This window comes from Rousettus aegyptiacus, unplaced genomic scaffold (genome assembly GCF_014176215.1).
Source record: "Rousettus aegyptiacus isolate mRouAeg1 unplaced genomic scaffold, mRouAeg1.p scaffold_m13_p_10, whole genome shotgun sequence".
In the NCBI taxonomy this organism is placed as follows: Eukaryota; Metazoa; Chordata; class Mammalia; order Chiroptera; family Pteropodidae; genus Rousettus; species Rousettus aegyptiacus.
The window spans coordinates 65,255,046-65,281,931 of NW_023416285.1; the positions used below are offsets into that span (position 1 = coordinate 65,255,046).

The 26,886-nt window shown below is 37.1% G+C and overlaps 1 protein-coding gene and 1 pseudogene across 2 annotated transcripts in view; one reads left to right on the top strand and one right to left on the bottom strand.

The window, feature by feature from the left end:
* The window catches only part of SCFD2 (sec1 family domain containing 2), a 346,047-nt gene that overhangs the window by 91,662 nt on the left and 227,499 nt on the right, over nucleotides 1-26,886 (top strand). The window lies entirely within an intron of this gene.
* LOC118608863 lies at nucleotides 4,220-4,338 on the bottom strand (annotated as a pseudogene).

The window sequence follows — 26,886 nt, forward strand, 5'->3', positions numbered from 1 at the left end:
AGGCCAGCTTTCTCGGTGACTAAATAAACTTGACCAATGACCTGTGGATGATTTTGATTAATTTTCAATCCCAAATACTGAGGTCCATAGATTTAAGTAATGGATGTAGTGACATGATGCCTCAAGGACTTCTAGATTATCTTTGCATTTCGATACCATTACTGGAATCCACTTGTACTCTGTAGGTCTGTTTCTCTGTAGCAGATAATCACAGCAACCTTGACTGTCTGGAATCTTAAAGCTGGTTAACCGCTTATGAAATTCTGCTAGTTCTCTTTGGAGGAAGTAGGTATCCCAGCTTATTACATACTTTTTAATATCAGCATTTATCTTAGATTCCTTTGCAGACTCTGCATTCATTTTTTACATCATCATTCCTAGATAGACTTTTGGTCATATGTATTATTCTTGAAAACCTTATTTGACTGAACTTATTTGACCTTAAGCTTATCTTTAGTTTTCAGGAAATTTAGTCATTTCTAAGTTTAGCAGTCTGACAAGTTAGATGTTATTTATGCTTGCAAGTTTTCAAAATAAGGAGATCGTTATATATATATGTATGTGTATGTATATATATATATTTTCTTTGCATTTCCTAAGTATGTAGTCTTAGGCCTAATAATTTCTTTTGAACCATTAACCATGAATAGAAAAATGAAGCTTTCTGAGTGTATTATCCTTAAAGATTTATATAAGATGTTTTTGTTTTATAATATTTTTTGAATGTGCTATCCTGTTTACTAGATGGTGACACCTATTCTCTGTAGAGCACTTTGACATCCCGTACCCCTTTTACTCATCACAGCAACTCTGAAGAAGACAGGGAAAGAATGATCATCCACATTTCAGACCAGAGAAGAGAGGAGAGTCACTTGCATGCAGTCAGACAGTTAGTGGTAAAGGGCAACAATTCAGTGTTCTCACCTTGAGTTCATGTTATTCTGTCTGCAGCAGGATTTAATCTATGGTTAATGCTTAAAAGCAATAAGGAAGTGTGTTGGACTATGTGGAGCAAGGCTTTCAAACTTATCAGGTGCTGGGCAGGTAATATAGGCAGGTGGAAGACAATAGGGAGTTGCATAGACACTAGTGTCCCTGAGAGCGGGTGCCTAGTCTCAAGAAAATGACTCTTTAGATCCTCTTTTTATTTAGCACTTCAGCCTCAGTGTTGCTTGAACTTTCAGATTTTTAAAAGAAGTTAGAAGTTTGAGTTTTTTTATGGGAAGTATCCCAATTTTCAAACACCCTTCTTGCTAAACAAAACATTTGACTCTCAGGGCCTGCAGCTTGGGGCTCCTGATGTAAATATTACTGTACTCTGTTTAGGCACTTAGGGGCAGCCAGGGCTGAGGCCACCATAGGGACTGAGCTCATCTTTCCATCCACTATCAACACCTCAGGGGCAGGGGTCTCAACTGAAAAGGAGACCATGAAAGTTGTGCTCTTGGGACATGATTGGTCACAGGCAGTAGACGTGAGACCTTGTTGCTTTCAAAAAACCCCTTTCTAATTGGTGTTTTCTGATTTTCATATAGAAAAACCTTTTTGGGTCTACAAAATATTTCTTTATTATATTCTATGATAGTGCCATCTACTAATTCTGTTAAGAGGCCACTAGCCATGGTTGTGTTTGATATATCTAGGAAAAATAATTTATAAATATTTTCAAACTTAATTTTTATGCTAGCAAATATTGCTCAACTTTTATATCTAATATTGTTCTAGGTCTAAAGCAATGTAAATGCATACCTTATACTTTTTGGTTATCAGACTTGTTTTCTGTGATAATATTTTGATTGTTAAGTAATTTTATATGTCTTAATTTCTATAATATCAGGGGCATTTTTATAGCAACTCTGGTTTCAAAAATATTTATAACAACTCTCTGGTTTCAACTTCTGAAAGAGCTTATAAATGTAACCTGCTATATCTACCCACTTTGTGGTATTTTGTGAAAGTGGCCCCAGTTGGCTAAGACAGGTATATCAATTGGGGAGGAAGGACACAATGATCTAACCTCCCTTTCCCTGTATTTCTTGGCTCCTTTTGGTTTCATGTGACAGAAGTCCAAATCAGATGGTGATGAATGGCTTCAGACATGGTTGAATCCAGCTCTTAAGAATAGTCTCTTAGGAGTCTGTTTATCTCTGTTTCTTGGTTCTACTCCCTTCTTTATTAGTTTCATTTTTAGGTAGACTCTTTCTAAGTGATGGCAAAGATGTCCCCAGCAACAATAGGCTTATATTCTCTTGGCATGGAACTAGGGAAGAAAGAATGTGTATACAATGGAATATTACTTGGCCATAAAAAAGAATGAAATTGTGCTATTTGTGACAACATGGATGAACTTGGAAGGTATTATGCTAAGTAAAATAGGTTAAACAGAGAAAGACAAATGCCATATGATCTCACTTACATGTGGAATCTAAAGAACAAAATAAGAGTGAACAAAACAGAAACAGTCTCGTGGAAACAAAGAATAGACTGATGGTTGCCGGACGGATAGGGGGATTGGTGAAAAAGGTGAGGGGATTAAGAAGTACACATTGGCTGTTACAAATAGTCAAGGGGAAGTAAAGTACAGCATAGAGAAAATAGTCAGTAATATTGTGATTACTATGTACAATGCCAAGTGTGTACTAGACTAATTGGGGGGGGGGGAACTTTTTGTAAATTATGTAAGTGTCTAACCACTGTGCTGTACACCTAAGACTAATATAAAACAATATCGAATGTCAACTGCAATTGAACAAGAAAAAAAGAATGTGCTTCTTTTCCAGGAGCTTAAAGAAAAGTTTTAAGTCTGACGATTCTTGCCCCGGATGGACCTGACTTAAGTCATGCTCAGTACTCTGTCTAGGGGAATGCATATATTGCATGACCCTTCCTGGGTTGTCTGCCAGTTCCTGAAATTAGGAAATGAGGTCAGTGTCACCATATGAGCCAAAATGTGAGAGGTAGTTCCCCGAAGGAAAACCAGGTGCTCTTAACCAGAGAAGGGGCAGTGGGTGCTGGGCAGGGAAAAACAAGTGACCACTCTACCTGGGATAGATAGTGGATACCAATTTAAACAATTATTTAATTTATTTTACTAGATGAAATTAAGAATCTTGAATTGGATCTATACTCTCATTAGTTTCAAAAAAGTACAAGTTAATAGGCTGCTCTTTATAATACCGTAGGTCTACTCTTAACTTTTGGGGCTTTTGTTTAGTAATAGTCATAATAAATCAATGGACAATCAGGCAGCATAGTGCTGTGCTTGCTCCCTCTGTGCCACATGGGGAAGATGGGGCTAAATGTATTTGCGTTCAGACTGACTTCAGTCTGAAGTCGGGCCTTTCTTAGATTTATTATGAAGTCGCAAAGTCACTAGACACACACGCACACACACAGACACACACGTGCAAAGATACATGCACACACACACCAGTTTTGAATCATGAGGACTTTGTTTCCTTTCGCCTATTCCCAAAGAGGTTGAACTAATTTTTTCCACTTAGCTGTGACCAAACATTTGAACTATCAGCCAAAAGGTCCCTTTAAATTTTCAGAAAGTAATAAGTTATAGCATAGATAAACACACACTGGAAGTGTTTCTAGAACTATAGCCATAACTATAGCTAAATCTTCCATGATTAATGTTTATTTTTGTGTTTTCTTTTTCCTGCTGAGTAAGTATGAGATTAAGGTTTTAGCCTTATCTAGTACTGCTTAGTTTTGGTACCCCCTCCATCCCAATGCCATTTAACCATTAAGCGTATGATGTTCCCTTGAGTTGTTTCGGTTTGAACTTTCCATTAAACTACTTGAACTGCTTATATACCCATAGACCTTGTGGGCTGATGATCATTATCGTATGCCTCTTCTGAGGAGTACAGTGTAGATTCCATTGAAGGTGTATTCTAAAATCCAAGGTATCTGAATGATGGGGCAGGACTATCTCCTACTGGTTATGTTTTTTTTTTTTTTTTTATTTTGGAAAAGATAATTTTTATTATTTCCTTAATTACAAAAATGTATTTATCATAAAAAATTTAGAACATGTAGCTTTCTAAAGACACCTGTAATTTCATTATCTAGAGATAACGTTAGTATTTTTAGGCATATTTCCTTTCAGATCTTTTTTTTTTTTTTTTTTAAGGCAAGGCAATCCTTTGTTAACCTCACAGATTACAAGGTCCTTGTCAGTTTACAATCCCTTATTTTTTATTTTTTATGCCTACAGCACCTGGTCTTCCTAGGTGGTCTCCCATCCAAGTACTAACCAGGCCCAACCCTGCTTAGCTTCCGAGATCACACAGGATTGGGCTTGTTCAGTGTGGCATGGCCATAGTCAGATCTTTTTTATGTGTATGAAATACATACACATATACACATTGTTAGTGTTTTTTAATGAAAATGGAATCATGCAATAATGCTGTTCTATCATTTGTTTTGTTCGTTCATGAATACAGTGATCTCATAAAAGATATTCATGAATACAGTGATCTCATAAATATCTTTTATGAGATCACTGTATTCACAGTGTTGTAAAGGCATTGTAATTTAGTAACGATTCTTATTGTTCGCATTACTATATTATATTTAGTTTTTCATCCTTATAAACAAGGTTGCAGTTTATATATTTGTGTTTATTAGTGATTATTTCCTTCATATAAGTATGAAGGAAATAGGTTTCTTAGGTCCAAGGTATGTACAGTTTAAAGTTTTTGATCCTTATTGGCAAAATGTCATATAGAAATGTGCCAGTTTAAGCTGTCTGTAGAGCTCTATAAGCATGCTCATTGCTTCATATCATCATCAATGTTGCTGATTTAATAAGCAAAATTTATATCTCATTTTAACTAACACCTTCTAATTACTTAATTCGAGTAGATGTTTTTTCATGTTTGGTTATTTCATTGTACATATTGATATTTTATGACCTACTCAATTATGCTTAGCTACTTTTTTCTTCCTGTTAGGGATTTCATCTCCTTGTTAATTTGTGATAGATCTTCATGTAACTAGAATATCCATCTTTTCTCTTCCTATTTGTTATTTGATATTTATTTATTTCTGGGGTTTGGGGTGTTTTTTAAAGACTATTTTTTTAAAGGCTATTTTTAAAAATGTTTTTTTATTTTTCAGTTATAGTTGATATACACTATTATATTAGTTTTAGGTATACAGCATAGCGATTAGACATCTGTATAACTCACAAAGTGATCACTCCAATAAATCCAATGCCCCTCTGACACCATATACAGTTATTACAATATTATTGGTTATATTCCTTATGCTATACTTTATATCTCCATGACTACCTTTTAACTACCAATTTGTATATCTTAATTCCTTCTTCCTTTTTTTACTGATCTCCCTAACCCCTTCCCATTTGGTAACTCTCAAAATATTCTGTGTGTCTATGAGTTTAAGAACACAAAACCTATTTTTATTCAATCAAATTTGTCTGTCCAATCCTTCAATGGTTTGTTTTTAAACATATATGGAAGACATTGTGTTAGTCATTGTAATAAGGCTTTAACAGTGATTATCTCATGCATTCTGCCCTATGAACTGTATGAGGCGGATTAATTTTATCACCCCATTTTACAGTGAAGAAATTTACTCACAAAGAGCAACTTTAAAACTTAATCCATGCAGTCTGACTCAGAGTTGGCTCTCTTGACCATTTATTTACCTCTTCTCTTCTGTGATTTTGTTTTTTGGTGCCGTGTTTAGAAATGCTTTCCACCTCTCAAGTTTATGTAAACATTTCACCTGTATCTTCTTTCAGTATAATTATGGTTTAATGTTTATCTAATATATAATTCAATGTCTTATCCCATAATTGCTAGATCTCTTTTGTTCTCTCATCTGCAGGTACTGAGAACAATTGCTTATTGCTTTTTATTCATGACTCTTTCTTTGTTTTTAACCTGCTGCTAAATTCCTTTCTTCTCTCCTCTTCCTATTGATGCTAGTGTTAGTTCCACAAACATTTATTGGGCATGTACTTTGTGCAAGAATCTCTGTTAGTCGCTCTAGGAATACAGAAATAAATAAAACAAAGTTTACCGCTTCAGAAACCTGTGATGTCATAGGAAGAAAAAGAAACATACATAATTCCTATAAAAGACACATAAAATGGTGGGAAAGGAGAAGGTAGAAAATAATTTGAGTTGGTGAGGGAGGTAGAAAGAACTTGTGAAGAAGTGAAATTTAAATCAGACCTTGAAGGATGTGAGACTCAGACTATAAAATGAGGATGATAATAGAACCATCTCATAGGGCTGTCATAAAGATCAAATGAATTCATACATGCAGAGTCACTGGAACTATGCCTGGCATGCTGCTAAGAGCTGGGTTGATGTTAGGCATTGTCTTCATGATCAGGATTTGAACAAAAGCTTAAAAATGCTGATTGTAGAATAAGTCCTACCTAATAGGTTTTTATTTACATATTAGAGAATCCCTTTTAATTTTTTTGTGTGTTAACAGTTGCTGGTTTGTGTGTTTCATGATTTTCTACCTTGTTTTTACAAAGCTATTTAGGTTGCATTTGGAGGAGGGCAGGATATTTTTGAAGAAAATAAATAACTTGGAGCCAGTTTTATTAACTTTTATATAGCACACTCTTATTTTAAAAACTGTTCATTTGTTATGAATTAACATTATATTTTTCCTATTCAATTAAGAGAGTCTGGTGGTCTCACCCATAGGCTGTAATCACAGTTAAATTTAAAATATCTTCAGTTATGTGCATGTGTATGTTCACTCATGCTTTATATATAGTAACTAAAACAGTAGCTTAAAATAATGTATTGGAGAATTCAAGTTTAATTTGGACGAAGAATAGAGTTTTCAAAAACCATGTATGATACTTTTGATTTCAGGCAGCTTGAGTACTTAAAGGACTCTCCTGACTGGAAGTAGGTATTTGCATAAGAGCAATAGTGTTATTAGAAACAATAGCAGAGATTAGGAAGAAGGAAGCTTGAAGTCAAGAACGGAATCTTGGAAGCAGCAATGTATAGCAGTCGGAAACCTGGGACCAGGACTAGATCAGAAAGATGATGACTGCTAAACCCTTCTCTATCTTACCTTGAGAACAGAAGCTGGTCTCTAAGTCTTGAGGGCAGGCTATAGGCAGGAGATCAATGTAGGTGGACCAGAGGCTATGTGCAGCTCTTAATGATTTTTAGTATTTGTGGAACACTTGAATGAGACACAATAAGAAACCAGATTACCTTCCTTATTCTTCTCTTTTTTCTATCCATACTCATCTGAACTATCACTTTCTTCCCAACTAGGACCAATTGTTTTTGAGAACACAGGTCTACCACTAGCCCATATGGTACCTTAATAAGAATAAGGAAAAGCTCTCCTTCCTCAAGACACTACAGTGCTTCTGCCAGAAAATTGTCATAATCAATATAGAAATCTATAATGTCTGTATCTTAATTGTGTCTCCTTAGATGTACAGTATACGACCATATGGTACTGCACTGGAAGTAAAGGTTGCATGTTGAGAGAGGGAAGGATAAATTATAAAAGCCATTGGGAAGACACTTTCACCCTTGTAGTCTTTTATTCCACCACATAACTTTATCCACCCTATCCTCCAACAGAAATGCAATTAGCATTTTGGACTGCACAGTTCTTTGAGACAAAAGACTGCCTTGGGCACTGAGGATATTTAGTGCCCTTGGTTCCCCTTTTTGCCTCCCACACTAAATGCCTATAGTGCTCCCCAGTTATTGCATCAACCCAAAACAGCCTACTCCCATTCCCAGATACCCCTTAGAGTGACAAATCAATCAGACTGAGGACCTCTCCCCTGGCCTCACAGTACTAATCCTCATTCCTGAAGATGCCATGCATAAAGGCTCATTCTTCATGTCACCCCTTTGGATATTTCTGTTCTTTTTCTAGATGAAAGCAATCCCTTCTCTGTGCTCTCACATAGCACCTTGTATTGCCTTCTCTTGGGTCAAATACCATACAGCATTGTGGTCTCTCTGTCTCTTCATTAGACTTTGAACTGTTCAGGGTTGGGGATAATGTTGTCTTCCTGCTATCCACAATCTAGCACAATCTTTGCTTATTCCTGGGAATTTTTATCTCCCTTCTCTACCAGGTCAACTGAAAATTTAAAATCTCAAAAGTTTATTTTAATTTATGAAAGCATTTTACATAATGAAGTACCACTCAAAATAAAAAAATAAAGATATAGTGTATTAGAATTTGAAGTAGAAAAAGAAGTCAAAATGGCGTAGATGATAGAGGCTTTGTTCATCTGCTCTTAGGACCACATCAAAGTTGTGATGGAAATACGGAGCAAACAGCAAGCAGAGTTGCCTGGGGTCTAGATGAACAAGCCCTACAACTAGGGAGAGTAATAAGAAATTACCCAATAATGGGGGGAGGTAGGACTGGGCAAGGATGCAAGGCTCCTTGGTCCCAAGCGGCTGAGTGGGACAGGGCTGAGGCAGCTGCAGACACCTCTTAAAGGGTCCATGTCTGCAACCGGACTTTAGTGGTGATGGACTTGTTCTCTCTGAGCACCAGCACCAGGTTGGTTGCTTGGGTGCATCGGGGACTTACATGGGGACACTGAGTTGTCGGAGCGAGAGCTGGAGGTGAGGCTGTCTCCCCAGGAGGTGTGCTGCTGGTACCCATTGCTACTGTGCTGAGCCCTCTCCACTTGCATTGTGTTGATGTAGCACTGCCATAGCTGAGACGTCATCAAATGGGATAACAGAGTTCTCTCTGCCCAGAGGAGTCCCTGAAACTCTGCCTTCCCCAACTCATGACCTCACCCAAGCCACATCCAGTTGTGTCCTTGGCGACTCCTATGCAACTTGCAGAGCAAGTTCCAAAACCCACACTGGTAGCAGCTGGCCTCAGTTTCTGGTGTGGTTTCTTGAGGCAACTATAAGCACAGAATCTGTGGCTTGCTTGCTGATTCTTAACAGGTGGCCCTGAAGGGACACAGATTGGGGCTAAAACTGGCCTGCTTGCTGAACCCCACTCTGGATTGTGCAACTGGACACCTACTACACAAAGCCACACTAATAAGACCAGGAGACTTAGAAGCTTTGCTTAGTATGTAGGAACAGACACAAAAAGACAGCTAAATGAGAACACAAAGAAGCAGAAACCATATGAGAGAACAGAACAGAGATCCAGGAATAATGGCATCAAGAAATCTAACAGATGCAGAGTTTAAAAAGCTGGTTATAAAGATGCTCAGTGAATTTAGAGGAAAGAGTAGATGAACTCAGTGAGAACTTTATCAAAGAGATTTAAAAAAAAAAAATAAAAATGGAAATGGAAATTATAAAAGGGAACCAGTCAGAAATGAAGACTACATTATCTGAGATGAAGAGTATATTAGAGGGAATTAACTGAGTGATAAAGAAGAGGCTCAAACCACCAATTTAGAGGATGGGGAAGCCAAGGTTACCTAGTTGGAATGCCAAGAAAATAGAAGTCAAGAATAAAATAATAATTTAAGGAATCTTTGGGCCAACATTAAGTGTAAAAACATCCATGTAATAGGGGTACCTGAAGGAGGAGAGGGAGAACAAGAAATGGAAAATCTATTGGAATAAATAATGGTAGAAAACTTCCCTAACCCAGTGAAGGAAATAGATGAACAACCCCAGGAAACTCAGAGACTCCCAAGAAAGAGGAATCCAAGAGGGCTACACCAAGACACATCATTATTAAAATGCCAAAGGTTAAATACAAATAGAGAATCTTAAACGCAGAAAAATAAAAGCAATTAGTTACAAGGGAGCATTCATAAGACTGGCAGCAGATTTCTCAAAAGAAACTTTGCAGGACAGAAGGGCATGGAACAAAATATTCGATGTGGTGAAAACTCAGGATCTATAACCAAGAATACTTTAACCAGCAAAGCTATCATTTAGAGTTGAAGGACAGATAAAGAACTTTCCAGACAAAATAAGCTAAAGGCATTCATTAACACCAAACCACTATTACAGAAAATGTTGGAGGGACTTTTTTAAGAAGGAAAAACATATCAAAATCATGAATAAAAATGGTAATACTACATATCTATCGACTATGTCAAATGGAAAAGAATTAAGTGCTCCAACCAAAGTATAGGGTGGCTGAATGATAAGAAAACAAGACCCCTACATATGCAGCCTACAAGAGACTCACTTCAGATTGAAAGACACCCACAGACTAAAAGGAAGGGGATGGAAAAAGATAATTGCCTTAATGGAGGTAGAGGTTGTTATACTAAATGAAGTAAGTCAGATAGAAAAAGACAAATACCATGTGATTTCACATACATGCAGAATCTAAAGAACAAAATAAACAACAATAACAAAAACAAACAAACTCATAGATACAGAGACTATTCTGAGGGCTACTGGAAAGGAGGGAGTTAATGGGGGGATGGTGAAAAGGGGTGAAGAGATTAAGAAATACAAATGGATAATTACAAAATAGTCATAGAGATATAAAGTATAGCATAAGGAAAATAGTCAACAATGTGTAATAAATATGTAAGATGGAAGAAGGGTACTAGATTCACTTGAGCTCTAATCACTCTGCTGTACAACTGAAACTAATATATTATTGTATGCCAATTATAATTGAAAGAAAACCTCATTGACTTGTATAATATAAATATGAACAACTAATCATCTATTATATTTTAATAAAGCTGGGGGAAAAAAGAATTCAAAGTAGTTAGGATTGCTTCTGTAATATATCTAAAATCTTAATTTCCTATTCAGACCAATATTTTCAAAGATGCCAGCCTGTTCGTTTGCTAGGACAAAATATTATTCTATGTCAAAATTCCCGTTGTTTACTACTACTTAAGGGAGTAAGATGAAATGGTTTGTGGTACGGTTCCAATATAGGTTCTTGTCTTAATATTGTGAAACATTATCATTTTCAGAGAATTTCTTTACTGCCCATGCTTCCATTTGGATTGTATGTTCAACTGAATTAGCCCCCTGTGGCCTGAAGCAAGTGAAGAGTATGTTTTTCTCTTATCACTCTATAATGTGTGAGAGCCAATTAGCTATTACTGATGTTGACTGGCTTCTGGTTTGGGGAGGGCATTTTTATTTCATTTGATTTATTTTAAGAGCTTTTTTTTTTTTTTTTTTTTTTTTCCTGGAAAGAGGTTAGTCAAAATCACAATAAATCCATCTACAAAGGGAATACTTGCTCATATGGGAAGTTAATCTCTTGTAGCTGCTGAAAGAATTGTTCCATGGGTGGTCAGAGTATATTAGAGCAAGTGAAAAGTTGCCAACCTTCTGCAAGGACTTGATGACAACAAACAAAGGTTGTTATTTTTGCCTAGCACTGTTGCCATTTGACATGAAGCACATAATAAGTACAAAATGAGAGGTTGATAAGTGAGTTCTCTTTAGCTAAATATTTGCTTAGGGTAGTGCATCAGCCATCTGGAAAGGCCTTTGGACACACAGAGCAGGTAATGGTTTGGTTAGTTAGGCTGCATCTTAGGCTGCTATAATAAATAGACCCTAAAATACAGTAGACACCAGCAAAATAGAAATTTTATTTGTTCTTATATGAAAATATCTGTCAATGGGCTAGTAAGGCAGTTTCTTGGTACTTGGGGCACAGGCACCCTCATTTTGGTTGTTTTGCTATACACACTTCCATTTCATGGTCACAAATAGCTGCTCTAACTCTTCAAAGCATGTTCTGCTTCCACAGATAAAAAATAGGGACAGAGAGGAATTGGTGGGTACAAGTTCCCTTTAAGATTGTGATTCAGAAGTTGCACTTGTCACCACAGTTCACCATCCCATTGGTCAGACCTTAGTTACATGGCCATACCTACTTGCAGGGGGTAGGGCTGGATAATGTAGTCTTTTTTATCGGTGCCATGTTCCAAGCTACAGGGGTGGTCGACTTAGTAAATGAAGTAAAGAAATTAAATATTAGAGCACAAGAAACAAGCTCTGCTAAAATGACTATTTTAGTAACAGTACTGGAAGATAGTGAAATGAATTACATATTTTGATGGGGCATTTATCTGGAGTAAATTACTTTTGCTAATTCATTTAATAACCTTTGAAAGGCATTTGTTACATCAGGTGATGGCGATGAAATTGACTATGTCATTGTCTTTGCTTGGATTAACTGCTGTACTTGCTTGGATTAACTGTTCCTTGTCAGTGTCATGATGAAGCCATGGTCCTCTCAGGCCACCTGTGGATATAGAAATGGAAGCTAGTATAGCTTTGTTCTTAAGGTATCGTTTTATTACCTACTAAGTACCCTTCATCATCCTAGTAACCAAAATATAAGGAAGATAGAAGATTTCATTAGAGTCCCAAAGTTGGGCATGTTCGCATTATAATCCAGTTAAATGTTAATTTTCACTTCTTTTTTTTAAAAAATAACTTTATTGAGTTATAATTCATATACCATACAATTTTCCCATTTAAAGTATATAATGCAATGGTTTTTAGTATATTCACAGGTAAGCAGCTGTCACCACAATCTATTTTAGAATATTTTAATCACTCCAACAAGAAACCCTGTACTCATTAGAAGTAGTCCCTATTTCACCCCAACATTTCCCAACTCCTATCACTCCTTCCCAACCTCACCCTCATCCATAGCCCTAGACTCTTAGACTATTACTCATCTATTTTCTGTCTCTATGGTTTTATTCATTCTGGATATTCCATATACATGGAAAGATACATCATGTGTTCTTTTGTAACTAGCTTCTTTCACTTAGCCTGTTTTCAAGGTCTATCTATGTTGTAGCATATATCAGAACATCATTTCTTCTTATTCCTGAGTATTATGGCATTGTATGAATATGCCACATTTTTTATTCATTCATTGGTAGATGAACATTTGAGTTTCTATTTTTTGATATTATGAATAATACCGCTGTACATGTATGTTTTCATTTCTAAAGATTTTCCCCCTCAATTTACTTTGATTTCAAAAAAAAAATTCTTAGTCTCCTTTCCTCTCTCATAGTTCACTCTCTGATTTTCTTTCCTCCAATTTTTGCATGTTTTTTTTTTCAGGAACCTTTACCTGATCTCTCAATTCTGAATTGGGTGTTCTCTTTACACTAGGAATGCTATTTACTGTCTTCAGAGCAACCTTCTCTATTATTGTCTGTTACCACCCCCCACTAAAATTTGAGCTATGTAAGGAGTGGACCTTGTTGTTCATTTACTAACATATTCCTTCCGTCTAGCACAAAATGTCTGGATACATATTTGTTAAATAAGAATGAATAGATGAAAAGAAAGAAGAGGAGGGAAAGTTAACAAAAAGGGAAGAAGAAATGGAAGTGGAGAAAGTACATTTGATTTCATTTATGTCAACATGTTTGAAAACTTTCTATCTGACTGACCTAGCTGGCAGCCTCATCGTGGAGCAGTCAGAACAGTGGTCTAGAAAGCTTTGTCTCTCAGTTGCTCACTTGCTTAGAATGATAGTTGTTTCTTTAACTCTATTCAGGTTTCTCCTCTAGCTTAAAAGGAGCAGAGACGAAGTAGAGTGTCAGGAGTGAGAGTATTTATGTGTTGGCTCAGTGGTCTGCTGGCCAATGTAACTGTACCATTTCCTCCCCAAGGTATGTCATTGGTTCACTCCCAGAAAGCTCCAGTTGGCTTAAAGAGTGTCTGAGTAATGTATTTCAAATATGTATCATGCTCTACTAGTTCAAAAAATAAATTGCCTTCGACTGCTACCTATATTTTCAAGTATTGCTAATTTAAAAACCTACCTAGTATTTTTAGACTTGACAAAATATATTGTACTTATATTTTAAGTTGCATACTTTTTAAACAATTTTTTTGTAGGTACATGTTTTTAGTCTGACTGTGTTATTTAATTTAAATCTCAGTAGTCAGTGACACATTTTTATTATGGTGCATTGCATTATTACCTTAAACATTGAGAGCTCTGTCCCAATTTAACAGGCCTGCTCTGTTAAATAAAGTGAAAATATTATTTGAATAGATAAAAATAATTGAAAGAGTTTTATTATGTGGAGGGTAGAGAAATAGGAAGAATTGCAGAAATTCTGGTCAAGACAGCAGAGTATGCAAACACTGTGTTTACCTCCTCTCACGACCACATCAAAGTTAAAACTAGGGAACAACTGTCATTGAGAATCATCTGAAGTCTAGCTGAACAGAAGTCTTATAACTGAGGATATTTAGAAGAACTCACATTGAGACTAAGTAGGAGGAGAGGAGTTGTAGAGCTGGCTAGTTCCACATGCATGTGTGGCTGTTAAAATTAGTGAGGGATATCTCAATTGTGGAGTCCCTGCTTCCGGAGGAATGAGGCTCTGCTGCCCACGGTTTCAGTGTTGGGAAGAGAAGTCCCCATAACTGCCAGCTGTGAAAATTAGCAGCATTTGTAGCTGAATGAGACAGAGGGCTTCTAGAATCTCAAGCCTTCATCTTAATGGGCTTGCACATGGACTTACTCACTGACAGACTCACTCTGAGCTCTTGCACTGGCAAGCAGCTCAAAAGGTGCCAGGGACATATGGGGAGAAACTGAATTGTCTGGCTTCAGGGCGAGGGTTGGAGGGTCAGTTTTTTTCCATACGGAAGTGCTGACAGGCACCATTGTTCCTTTGTTGAGCCCCACCACCACCGTGCAGATGCAGGTGGCCAGCATATCTGAGTCCCCATCAAACTGGATAACACCATTCTCCCCACCCTGGTGATTTCCTTGATACCTCGACCCATGCAACTTGCAGGCACACCCAAACCATTTCTAGTGTCTTTTCCATACAAATGCTTGTCTTGGCTTATGCTGTGGACTTTGCTAAAATCTCTCAAAGGTTTGCAGCCCCCAAGGAAGCAGCATCTGGCCTTGGCATGCCCTGTACCACTTGCTGAGCAGCCTATACCTGGCACTAATGGCAACCTGCCTTGGTTTTCAGCTTAGCCTCTCCCAGGCACCTCCGAGCCCAGTGCAAGTGGAAACCATTTGCAGATCACTTTATAGCTCATACCAAATGGCCATGGGCAGGGCACAGGCCATAGCTAACCTTGACTCGCAACAGAGCCTCTCCCAAAAGGACCCAGAACCAACACACCTGATGGCCAGATTCTGACCACACCCACTCACTACCTAACCACCTCCACAAAGGACATACCCAAAGAGCAGAATGGGCAGCACTAGAGCCCTGCTAAAGCAAATCATGCTCTGTAGGGTTAACCCCTGAACAATAGCTCCTTCACTGTATTCACAGCCAGTCTTCACAATCAATCAACCTGAGGATCAGTCTCTCCTATTGATGTGCTAACAGCAAAAAATGGCTCAACTACAACAGAAGGAGACACACAACCCACATATGGGGCACACCTGGAGCACCTGGTGCAGGTGACCAAGGAGACTACTCTACCGGCGCCCACCCCCCCAGACACCTACTATATAAGACCACTCTACTAAGACTGGGAGACATAACAGCCCTACCTAATACATAGAAACAAATGCAGCAAGGCAAAATGGGGAGACAAAAGAACAAATCCCAAATGAAAGAGCAGACCAAAGCTCCAGAAAAAGAACCAGACAAAATGCAGACAAGCAATCTACCAGATGCAGAGTTCAAAACACTGGTTATAAAGATGCTCAATGACCTCAGTGAGATTTTCAACAAAGAAATAGGAAATATAAAAATGGGGATAGAAAACAAACGAAAAAAAGAACTAGTAAGAAATGAAGAATATAACAACCAGAATCAGCAATTTTGAAGATAAGAAAGCAGAAAACACCCAAACAGAACAGCAATAAGAAAAAATAATCCAAAAAAGGATAATTTAAGTGCCTCTGGAAACACTTCAGGCAATACCAATGTTCACATCATAGGGGTACCAAAAAGAGAAGAGAGAGAGAGCAAGGAATACAAAACTTATTTCAAGAAATAATGAATGAAAATTTCCCCAACCTGGTGAAGGAAATAGACATACAACTCCAGGAAGCACAGAGAGTCCCAAACATGATGAACCCAAACAGGCCCCCACCAAGACACATCATAATTAAAATGCCAAAAGTTATGGACAGAGAGAAAATCTTAAAGTCAGCAAGAAAAAGGCAGTTATCTACAAGGGAACTCTCAAAAGTCTGTCAGCTGATTTCTCAACAGAAATTTTGCAGGCCAGAAGGGATTAGCATAAAATATTCAAAGAGATGAAAAGTAAGGACATACAACAAAGATTACTCTCCATCAAAGCTATCATTTAAAATTGAAGGAGAGCTAAAGAGCTTCTCAGGCAATAAAAAGCAAAAAGAGTTCACCAACACCAAACTAGTATTATAAGAAATGTTAGACTTTTTTAAGAAGGAAAAAAAAGATAAAAAGTATAAATAATAAAATGGTAATAACTACATATCTATCAACAATTACTTTAAATATAAAGAGATTAAATGCTCCAATCAAAAGATATGGGATAGCTGAACGAATAAGAAAACAAGACCCCCACATATGCTGCCTACAAGAGACTCATTTCAAATCGGAAGACACACACAAACTGAAAGTAAAGGGATAAAAAAGTTATTTCCTGAAAATGGAAAAAAAGAAAAAAAGCTGGGCTAGTAATACCTATACCAGACAAAATAGACTTTAAACAAAGGCTATAACAAGAGACAAAGAAAGACCTGGTAATCCTACTTCTGGGTATTTATCCAAAAAACTCAAAACACTGCTTTGAAGGGACATGTACATCCATATGCTCATTGCAGCATTATTTACGATAGCAAAGACATGGAGGCATAGCTGGGTATCCACCAGTGGATAATTGGATTAACTGGAGGTTTTATATATATGCAATGGAATATTACTCAGCCATAAAAAAAGAATGAAATTTCGCCACCTGCAACAACATGGATGGAACCAGAGGGTATTGTGCTAGGTGAAGTCAGACAGAGAAAGACAAATTTCATATGATTTCACATATATGTGGAATCTAGAGATCAAGATAAATGAAAAACAAAACAAAACAAAAAAGACAAGCTCATTGATACGGAGAACATTTTGGTGGTTGCCAGATTTGGGAGCAAGGTTGGGATGATGATTGAAGGAGGAAAGGATTAAGAGATGCAAATCAATGGTTACAAAACAGTCATGAGGATTTAGAGTATAGCACGGGGAATATAGTCAGTAGCATTAAAATAACTATATGGTGTGTCAGATGGGTACTAGATTTATTGGGGTGATCACTTTGTAAGTTATATAAATGTCCAATCACTGTGTTATACACATGAAACTAATATAATATTGCATGTCCACTGTAATTAAAAAAATAAAACAATATTAAATAAAACAAAACCAAACAAAAAAGAATTGGATGGGCATCTTCACTATGGTTGTTAAATTCACAGTCTTGGTGATAGATTCTTGATGAATAATTAAGTAAGCTAGAGAAATGGAAGATATGAAAATTCCTTATCTGTTATGGGATTGTAAAGCTGGAACCAGTAATTTTTAAAATCCTCTGGTGCAGTGCTCCCATTTTATAGATGAGGAGAGACCCTAAGTGATATATCCAAAGTCACTGAAAGTGGCAGTTGTCTACTAGATAAATGCTTTTCAGTTTCTAAAATTCTTATGGCCTATAGTCTGTTAAAATATTTCAGGAAAGCAAATTTAAAGATACCAAAGTATTCTAAATTAGTCACTGCTCTTTTTTCACTTTAAATCTTATTTGGGGGGGGGGAATAGACAAGGCATAAACAGAATAATAGCAAATATAAATCTGATTCTTGGTTATGTTACAATTAACTTAGGAGTTAATTTCAGTCTACATGGAATGCTAAAGAAAATGAAAAGATTTCAGAAGAACATAGTTATCATATAAACTTACTGAATTCCTTCCAGATTAAAAGTGTAGTCTCACTCCATGTGCAATTGAAAATTTAAATTTAATAGGATTTTTTGGTTTATATTTAAATAATTTGGAAAACATTACAATTTTGTCTCAAGTGAATTTGCACATCTAATAGCCTAGTCTCTAAAACCAGGAAATTCAAAAATGCAAACCAAGCTAAAATATATCACATTACATGGCTTTTTAAAAAAGAAATAAAACTTGTTTCTGTACTAGTAATATTTGCTTTCTACTTAAGTGGAAAAGTTATTAACTCTAAAAATGATTTGAAGTTTTTGCTATTTCATAGGTACTTTATGAGTTCCTGATTTCAGTTCAAATTCCTGTGGAATTCTATGGGGATGGCTAAATTTATTCAGCCATTGTTGGGGAAGAACATTTTATCTGCAGTCAGCAGAATATGAAACCTCAAAGTAGACTGAAATTGGAGCTGAGTAAGACTTTCTCTAGTCAATACGGTGCAATGGTCTGTCACAAATGTGCACAACAGTCATCTATGCTGCAGTAACATTTGCTTGGATGATAGGCATCTTTATTATAAACAAAAACATTCCATGCCAACTATATTGAACAAAAGGCATTTCTCTTAACTGAGAACAAAGGTGAGATGTGGGGGTGCAGGGACTCACTATTTCACATGAGCAGATGCTATTTATTTACAGATGCTATTGTTGCATTTCCCTACCCTAAAACTCTTAATAAAATCAGGAAATAAGCCAATTTCTGGTTTCATTACTTTGAGTCTCATTTAATTCTTTTAATGACTAATTTATCATTTATTTGGAGTGAAAGTAGAGAATAGAGTTGATTTATTCGACCAGAATTTTCCGAACACTTTAGCATGTGCTAGGTACTATAATAAAAGCAAAGTGTACAAAGATGACTAGTATTCAGGACTTTGCCAATATTATTTATTCTACTATATCAGCTTCTATTTTTGCTTTTGAGACATTTGTAGTCACTGTAATGTCAATTCTCTAGAACATGATCTGTTTGGCTGCTTTTCAGGGGTGTGTGTGTGTGTGTGTGTGTGTGTGTGTGTGTGTGTGTGTGTGTGTGTGTGTTACAATTTCATTATAATGTTACAATGTATAATTCTGGATTTCTTCATATTTGCCCTGCTTGGTATGCATTGTATTTCCTGTGTCTGTGTATTTATGTTTTTCTTTTCTTCCATAAAATTCTCATGCATTATCTTCTAGCATTATGTCTCTCTTTTTTAATTCTAGGATTTCAATTAAACATGTTTTATATCTTCCCATTCAGTATTCTTCACGTATTATTTGTCTTTTCTTTCTTTGCCATAGTTTTGGTAACATCTTGAGATTTATCCTTTAACTGTTTTTTTCTTCAGTATTTGAAGTCAGCATTTGAGCATTTAATTTCAAATACTATTTTTCACTTTTAAAAACTGTTTTATTCTTTAAAAAAATTAGATTGTTTTTAATAGTATTCTATTCCCACCTTAATTTTTTTCACCTTTGATTTCTTTGAACATTTTATATATGATCAGTTTATATTCTTCAATTGATAATTTCACTCTTGAAGTCATTGGGATCTGAATCTGCTGTATATACTACTGACTCATCCATGGTTTGTTTCCTTGTGTGTTTTGTCATCTTTGGTTGTGAGCAAAACCCAAAAGATTATCTGGTAGAATAATCTTTGGTAATTCTATGCCTGTGATGCTGAGGGTCTAACACATCTGAGAAGACTTCACAGAGGAGGGGACATATAAATTGGGTACTACCAGGTAGAGGAGAGGGAGAATGAGGAATTTCAAGCAGAGTTATTAATTAGATGGAGCAGGTTAGTAAGATTTTTCAGAAGAAACGATTAATAGTATAACACACTTATCTTCTTACTGGGGGTAAAAGCCATTGACTTAGTGTTTAATGAAATCACACTTCTTCTATTCCTCCTTTTCTCCCCCATTCCCCCTTTCCCAAATGTCGCTAAATGCTTCATCTTGTGTGGACCTAGATTGCAAAGAATCCAGTATGTGGAGATTCCTTCTTTGTGGGCATCTTTAATATTGTAACATCCTCTCTGATCCTCAAAATATGATCTCTTCTTATTCTAGCATCTTCAAGCCAAGTCTTGATTGCTGGCTACCTTGGTTAAGAATGGGCCCCGCCTTGTGTCTTGTATTCACATATCAGTATTTGCAGCAGGAGTAAAGAAAATGTTTTACCGCTGGTTGCTATTATCTTTTTTTCTTATTTTCAGAAACTTAGCCTTTTCAATCTAGAGAGTTACATTATGTTCGTTTCAGACAGTTTTTTTTCTAACTTTAAAATTTTTCTCTTTCTATTATGTCCCTCAGCCTTCATCTCTCTCTGTTTACCTTCCCATAGATGAGGCCTATTTCAGAAGCATGAAGGAAATGTACTTCAGGCATTACCAATACAGAATTAATGATTTCTATTCTGCAAGTAGCTAGCTTTTTTACAGATTTTTTTTTTTTTTGGTCACTAAGGCAAAGAAAAGAGATTGGCATATTGACAAAAATTAGATGCCATGACCTCTAAGGCCTCATTCTCTTTTACTTTCTATGAAAAGTGCATCTGATACACCAATATTTATAGATGCATTATTCACAATAGCCAAGAGGTAGAAACAAAACAAATGTCCATCTATATATGAATGGATTTTTAAAATGTGGTATATGCCTACAGTGGAATATTATTCAGGATAATAAAGGAAGGAAATTCTGTCACATAATACAACATGGATTGACCTTGAAGGTATTATGGTAAATGAAATAAATATATATTATTCTACTTATATGAGGTCCATAGATTTGTCAAATTCATAGAGACAGAAAGTAGAATGGTAGTTCCCAGAGCCTTGGGGAAGGGGGAATGGGAGTGGTTGTTTAATGGATATAGAGTCTCAGTTTGGGAAGATGAAAAAGTTTTGTAGATAGATGGTGGTGATGGTTGCACAACAAATGAAGGTACTTAATGCCACTGAACTATACACTTAAAATGGTATAGATGGTAAATTTTATGTTATGTATATTTTACCACAATAAGGAAAAAGTACAGCTGAAGAAAGATGACTTAGAGAAAAGCATTTGTGTTGGGAAGTATTAGTTCAGAGACTTCATTTTCTCAGCCATCCATTCATTCAACAAATAGTGAGTTCCTATTATGTATCACAGACATTTTAAACATTAGGCATAACGCAGTGAACAAGACAGCAATTTTAGACTCACATAACATTTAGTAAAGTAAGAGAGATAATGAAGAAAATAAATAAGTAAAACCTGTTATAAGTAGATGGTAAAGAGTTCCGTGGAGAAATCAAAAGCAGAGAAGGGGAATAGAGTGAGTTGGGGTTAGGGGAGAAGAGTTGCAATTCATTAGGTTAGTCCTTACCCAGAAGTGGCATTGGGATAAAGACCTGAAGCCGGCGTGGGGTCAGCCATGTGGATTTCTTGGGAGAAGTGTTCTATGCAGAGGGAACATTGAGGATAAAGGCGTTGAAACAGACTTAGAATAATAATGGTAGATTTCATGGGAGTGAAGCTAAGTGAAGAATTTATCTGTCACTTCTTTCCAGTTTATTTGCCTTCCATTGGTCTTAAAGTTTGTTTTAAGGAGTGTTAACTGCCCTTACTTCCAAGCGGTGTTCTTTGGGTCCTCCAGGTAGCAGTGAGGGAAGCCAGAGCATCCACGGGACTGGTTGGATTGGACCTAAATATGGTGCTAGTGTCTATTCTACTGTAGTGGGTATGATGGACCCATGTCTTGTCCCCAGGGAAGTCTGAAATGGTTGGCAGTGAAGGGATAAGGCAGTGCATCAGTGGCTAAGTCTCAAGGGGTGGAGGGCAGTGGGCCACTGAATTGTTGGAGGCACACAAATACATCTGGTCCACCGAGGCTCTTTCTAAATAAAACATGATTTTGGAGAGAAAGATAATGAAATAGTAATAAATGTAGTAGTAAAGCAAGTAGAGACTTTTATAATTTATAAAGTGTTCACATCACCCATATTCCATGAAAGTCGGAGGTACGAGCTGAAAGTCTGAGGTTAGGCATGTGGTAGTATCCTTCTGTTTACCAAGAACTTGAGGCCTAGAGGTGTTGAATGCCTCACTATATACAGTTAAGTGGTAGAGTGGGACTTAAATTACAACCTTTCATACTGTCCCTTTACGGAAATGAGATGTTTACCTTCTAAAGCTATACTAATGCATTTTCAAAACGGGGGGTGGGGGGGGGAATATCTTTCATTTAATTTCTGTAAAATGTGATTTGAGGAGCTCCAGAAAGGCTCCCTATGACAAATTACTGCTCAAATACCACAGAACCAGAAATTTAGCTATTAAAAAGTCACCTCATTTTCTTCTTAGATTCTGTCTCTCTTGTCCTCTTTTAAAATGCAGAATTCTCTTGAAAGAGTTCAGCCATCTGTCATTCATTTCTTAGAGGAAGGATGCTCATTTACTCATGCTAGGAAGAAGCCATTGAGTTCTGAGGACTTGGTGGGACAACGGAGGAGCAAAGTTGGAGGAAAGAAAGTAGAGACCAGTAAAGTCAAATTTGCTGCCTTTATGATTATGCCTTTGAGTCCCCATTCTTCACTTAACACCTTTTCTGGAATTTGTTCAAATGTTCCCTCTGGAGCAGAATGTACCTGAATTTCTTCTGAATAAGATGGCCAATCTGCTGAGATTCTGGCTGGGATGCTTCTAGAAGAGAAGGGTCTAGAGCCTTGTCCCTAAGGCTCTACTCAGCTCACATATTTCTGTAGCCAGGTCACAGATGTGAGGGATGGTGCTTTGTTACTGAATAGAATTTCCTTGTTACTGTTCACTTTCAAAGGGAGCTCAAGGCCTTGGACAGTGCAATGCTGTTCTCCTTACCTCCTGTCAAGTGATATGAAACGCGTTGAAATAGTGCTTAAGATAAGTGTTCTGGTTTTCACAGACAGCCTGTAACCTGGCCTCTTTTACTGGTGCCTCCACCGCCTTTTTCTTCCTCCTCCCCATTCAGTAGTCTGCTTTGCTCTGTGGATCCTGGAATTCAAATTCTATCACAGGCCTGGAAGTGCACTATCATATCCTCCATTAAGATAGCTAAAATTTATATTTTCATCTTCTCATATATTCTCTAATTTGCCAAAATGTAACTCCTTTGCTGGAGTCAGCAAAATGACATCATTTCACTTGATTGCTAAGAGTTGCAAAACTGTTGCTTAGCCAGAGTAAAAAGCAAGCAAGCAAGCAAGGAAGAAGGGAAAAAGATGTTTCATTTTTTTTTTTCAGTTAACGTTTACATTTTATGGAATATTTTGTTATTGGAGACACAATTTACTGAGAACTTAAACAAAGAGTGGACACACTGACTTGGCACTGATTAGAGGAGTGTGAATATTTTCATGCAAGCTTCATAAAGCCCAGTGTTGATCTCTTTTTGTTATTTTTATTGGCTCCCTTGACAAACTGGCCTAACCTGGGGCCAACAGAACCAGCAGGAAATTTAGGTCATGGATAGTTGCATTTTAAATACTCCGGTTTTTAGCGGCTGCTCAATCATTGTAATTGATTGATGATAACATGGTAGAGAGCTCTTAAATCATTAAAGGTGACCAGATAAAGACAAATGGCTGGAGATTTTGTTGGATGCACAGTTCCCAACTCCCTGTGGTGTTCTGTTCTGCACTCTGAAGAAGTAGCTTGTCTCTCATTTCTTGCAACTTATGGCCCAGCTGGCCTGTTTACAGAAAACAGCCTCTTAAACTTGGCAGTTCTGTTTGAAGCACAGTGTAACATCATTTCCCGAGAGATTGGGAAAAAACATTACAAAAAAAGTTTCTATCCCCCTAAAACATATGTGTGTGTTAAAATGAACAGCCACTGAAAGTTCTTTCCATCTTTCTCTGAAATCAAGGCCTAGCTTTTACCTGTAGCCTAATTAGATTATTCAATAACCCCTGTAAGCTTCTTCTCTTTTCCTGCTCTTGCTTTGGATAAATGCTAATCTGTAATAAGAACTCTAAGTAGACAGCTCTGTTCTTCCCAGGACATAGGAAATGTGACCTGGTATAATGGCATTTTGAAAAGTTTTTATTGAAGTAAAATATAACATAGAAAAGTACATCTCAGTGTATTTTTACTAACTGAAGACTTGTGTAATCAGCACCCAGATCAAGAAACAGAATATTGCCAGCAACCTGGGAGTCTCCTTTTGCTGCCTCTCAGTTACTCCTTCCTTCTAAAGGGTAGAAGTTTCTAAAAACATAGATTTGTTTTCCCTGGTTTTTGTATTTTATATAAATGGAATCATATAATATATTCTTTTTTTGGATTCTTCCATCCAGCATTATATTTCTGAGATTCATCCATATTGTTTTATGAATTATAGATCATTCTCATTGATGTATAGTATTCCATATGTGAATATACCACAATTTTTCTCGAATGGCATTTTTAGTGGGAGAAAAATTTTGTAGAATTTTTTTCACTTCTACTGAGGACTTCAGCATTTCTCAATGCCAGGGAATCATTTGCTCCACGGACACAGAATGCCAGCTTGCTCCAAGTGCCCTTTGTAGGGCTAAATTTTGGGAAACATGTTCATGCTTTGAAAGTAGTCTCTTTGTGTTACTTTACATCTTATTCTGTTAAGTCATCTTGATAAATTCTTCTAGCTTTCTTGTCTATGATATGATTTTACCACTCCAGAATCTTTTATTTATTCTAGTCCCTTTCTCAATGTCTTGAGCTCAAATGTCCTCATTCCTGAAATAATTAAATCCATCCTATTCTAATTTCACTCCAGTTCTGCCCTCTCTGTTTTCTCCTTTGAACCACTTCCTCGTGCTCTGAACCTCCACTCCTAAACCTTGAGATAATCTTAGACTCTTCTCTTTCTCTCAGCTCCATATCTAATCCATTAGCAAACTGTACTGGCTTTAGCTTCAAAATATTTCCAAATTCAACCAATTTATCCTACCTCCAATGCATCTATCTTGGTCCAAGTCCTATCATTTCTTGCTTGGATTATTAAACTGCTTCCTACCTTTCTCCCTGCTTCTGCCCTTGCCCCTCTGTAGCCAATTCTCTTCACCATAACCCAAGGGGATTTTTAAATATAAATCAGATTATACCATTTCTCTGCTTAAAACCCCATTCATCTCAGAAAAAGAAAAGGCAAAGTTCTAACAATGGCCCTGAATGATCTGGCTCTTCTTGCCTTGTTTCTTACCACATCCTCACTTCTCTTGCTAAGTGAACCGAGCTTGTCCATACAACTTCTACACCATTGATCTACCACCCTCATCCTGCTTCTTCTCATCTGAAGCCTTTGCTCTTGACATCAGCTGCTCCTGAAGACCATTTCTACCCTCTTTGATGAGTTCAGGATCTGAATCCTTTTTGTGCATATCTCTTCAGCATTCCCATCTTTTTTTACATAGTGTAAGATAAACATAGAAAACTATGCTGTTTTACAGAACACACTGTTGATAGCTACACAAAATTGAGGGCCACTGGTCCAGTGGCACTGGCTGCCCTAGTCTCCAGCCAGCTGTCACTTGGGCTTGAGTTTGGGATGGTAAGCATGGCCTGGTGACCACTAGGGGGGAGATTGTCTTAAAATTTGTGGCTGGAACTACATATTCCTCCACCAGAGTTTTTTAAGCTTGAATTGGGTCATGGGGCTGGTTATCTATCTTACCAAGGGACTCTCAAGAGTTGCAAGTCAATAGATCACCTCTGATATATTAAGTTGGTCTGTTGCTGCTCCTGCTCTTATCTGATTTATCTCATTTGCCAGGTTCCCTAGATGGTTTGTCTTAGTTAAAATCTTTGCATCATACCTTGTCTCAGGGGTCACGGTTCCTCTTCCCCATAAACTCTGGTTTCTCTTTGACTGGGAGGCAATGGAGAGGAAATATGTAGTGCATCAGATGTAGATTTTAGACAAAGACAGTTTTGCCTTGGATCCCAGCTCAACCATTCACCAGTTGATGTCCTTACCAGGTAACCTTTCTCAACCTCAATTTCTTCCTCTGAAATAATAATACCTCTGTTATAGAGTAATCAGGAGGATTAAATGAGATAATCTATAATTATATCTTTATAAATGTACATTTTTATTTTTCACGTCAGCTACTTCATTACGAAGGCGAGTATACTTTTGATACTGTGTTCAAAGGACTGAGCTAGGTGCTGGAGATGCCATCTGGAATAAGATGTCGTTCTTGCCATCAAGGAATTTTCAATCTTAGAAGAGAGCTAGACATGAGTAAATAATTAAATTCTGGGGGATAAAAGCTGTGGTAGAGGAAAATAGAGACTTTTCAGGGATCACAGGGTAGGCAAATTTAACACATGTAGGGAAAGTCATAGGAGATAATGCGTAAGTTGCATCATGAGACAGGGTGAAAAAGTACTAGACAGGGAGATAAGCATATGTAAAAGCACAGAGGCACAGGCAAGTTGTTCAGCAAAGCTGAAATGTAGCCTTTAAGGAAAGGATGAACAGTTAATTAGGACCATGAAGGTAAAAGAATGCATATGCCATATAAAGGCTTTATCTTAAAGGCAGTGGAAACCATGAAATAATTTTAAGGTCAAATTTTTGGTTTAGAATGAGGTCAGTCATGATCGAGATCATGGTAGTTACTTCTCAGGCAGTAGAGGAAAGACTGGAGGGGAGATGGGGGTATACGACTGGCGGCTTATTCGATGTGGCAGGGCTGAGGGGAAGCTGCAACACACTCCAAGTTTCTGTCTTGGTCGACTGGAAGAATGACGGCACCACATAGGCTGTGCAGACTGAAGAGAAGATTTGGGGTAAAAAACTCTTGATTTCAGTTTTAGACACATTGAGTTAAATTTGCAGATGAGATGTATAAGTGGAGAAATCAGTAGGCAGTTGGCTGCATGCATAGGGAGCAAGGAGAAAAATTTGGCTAGAGATATAGATTTATTTTTTATTTCAGTTAGTATTCACGTTAAAGTGAGATACCAAAGGAA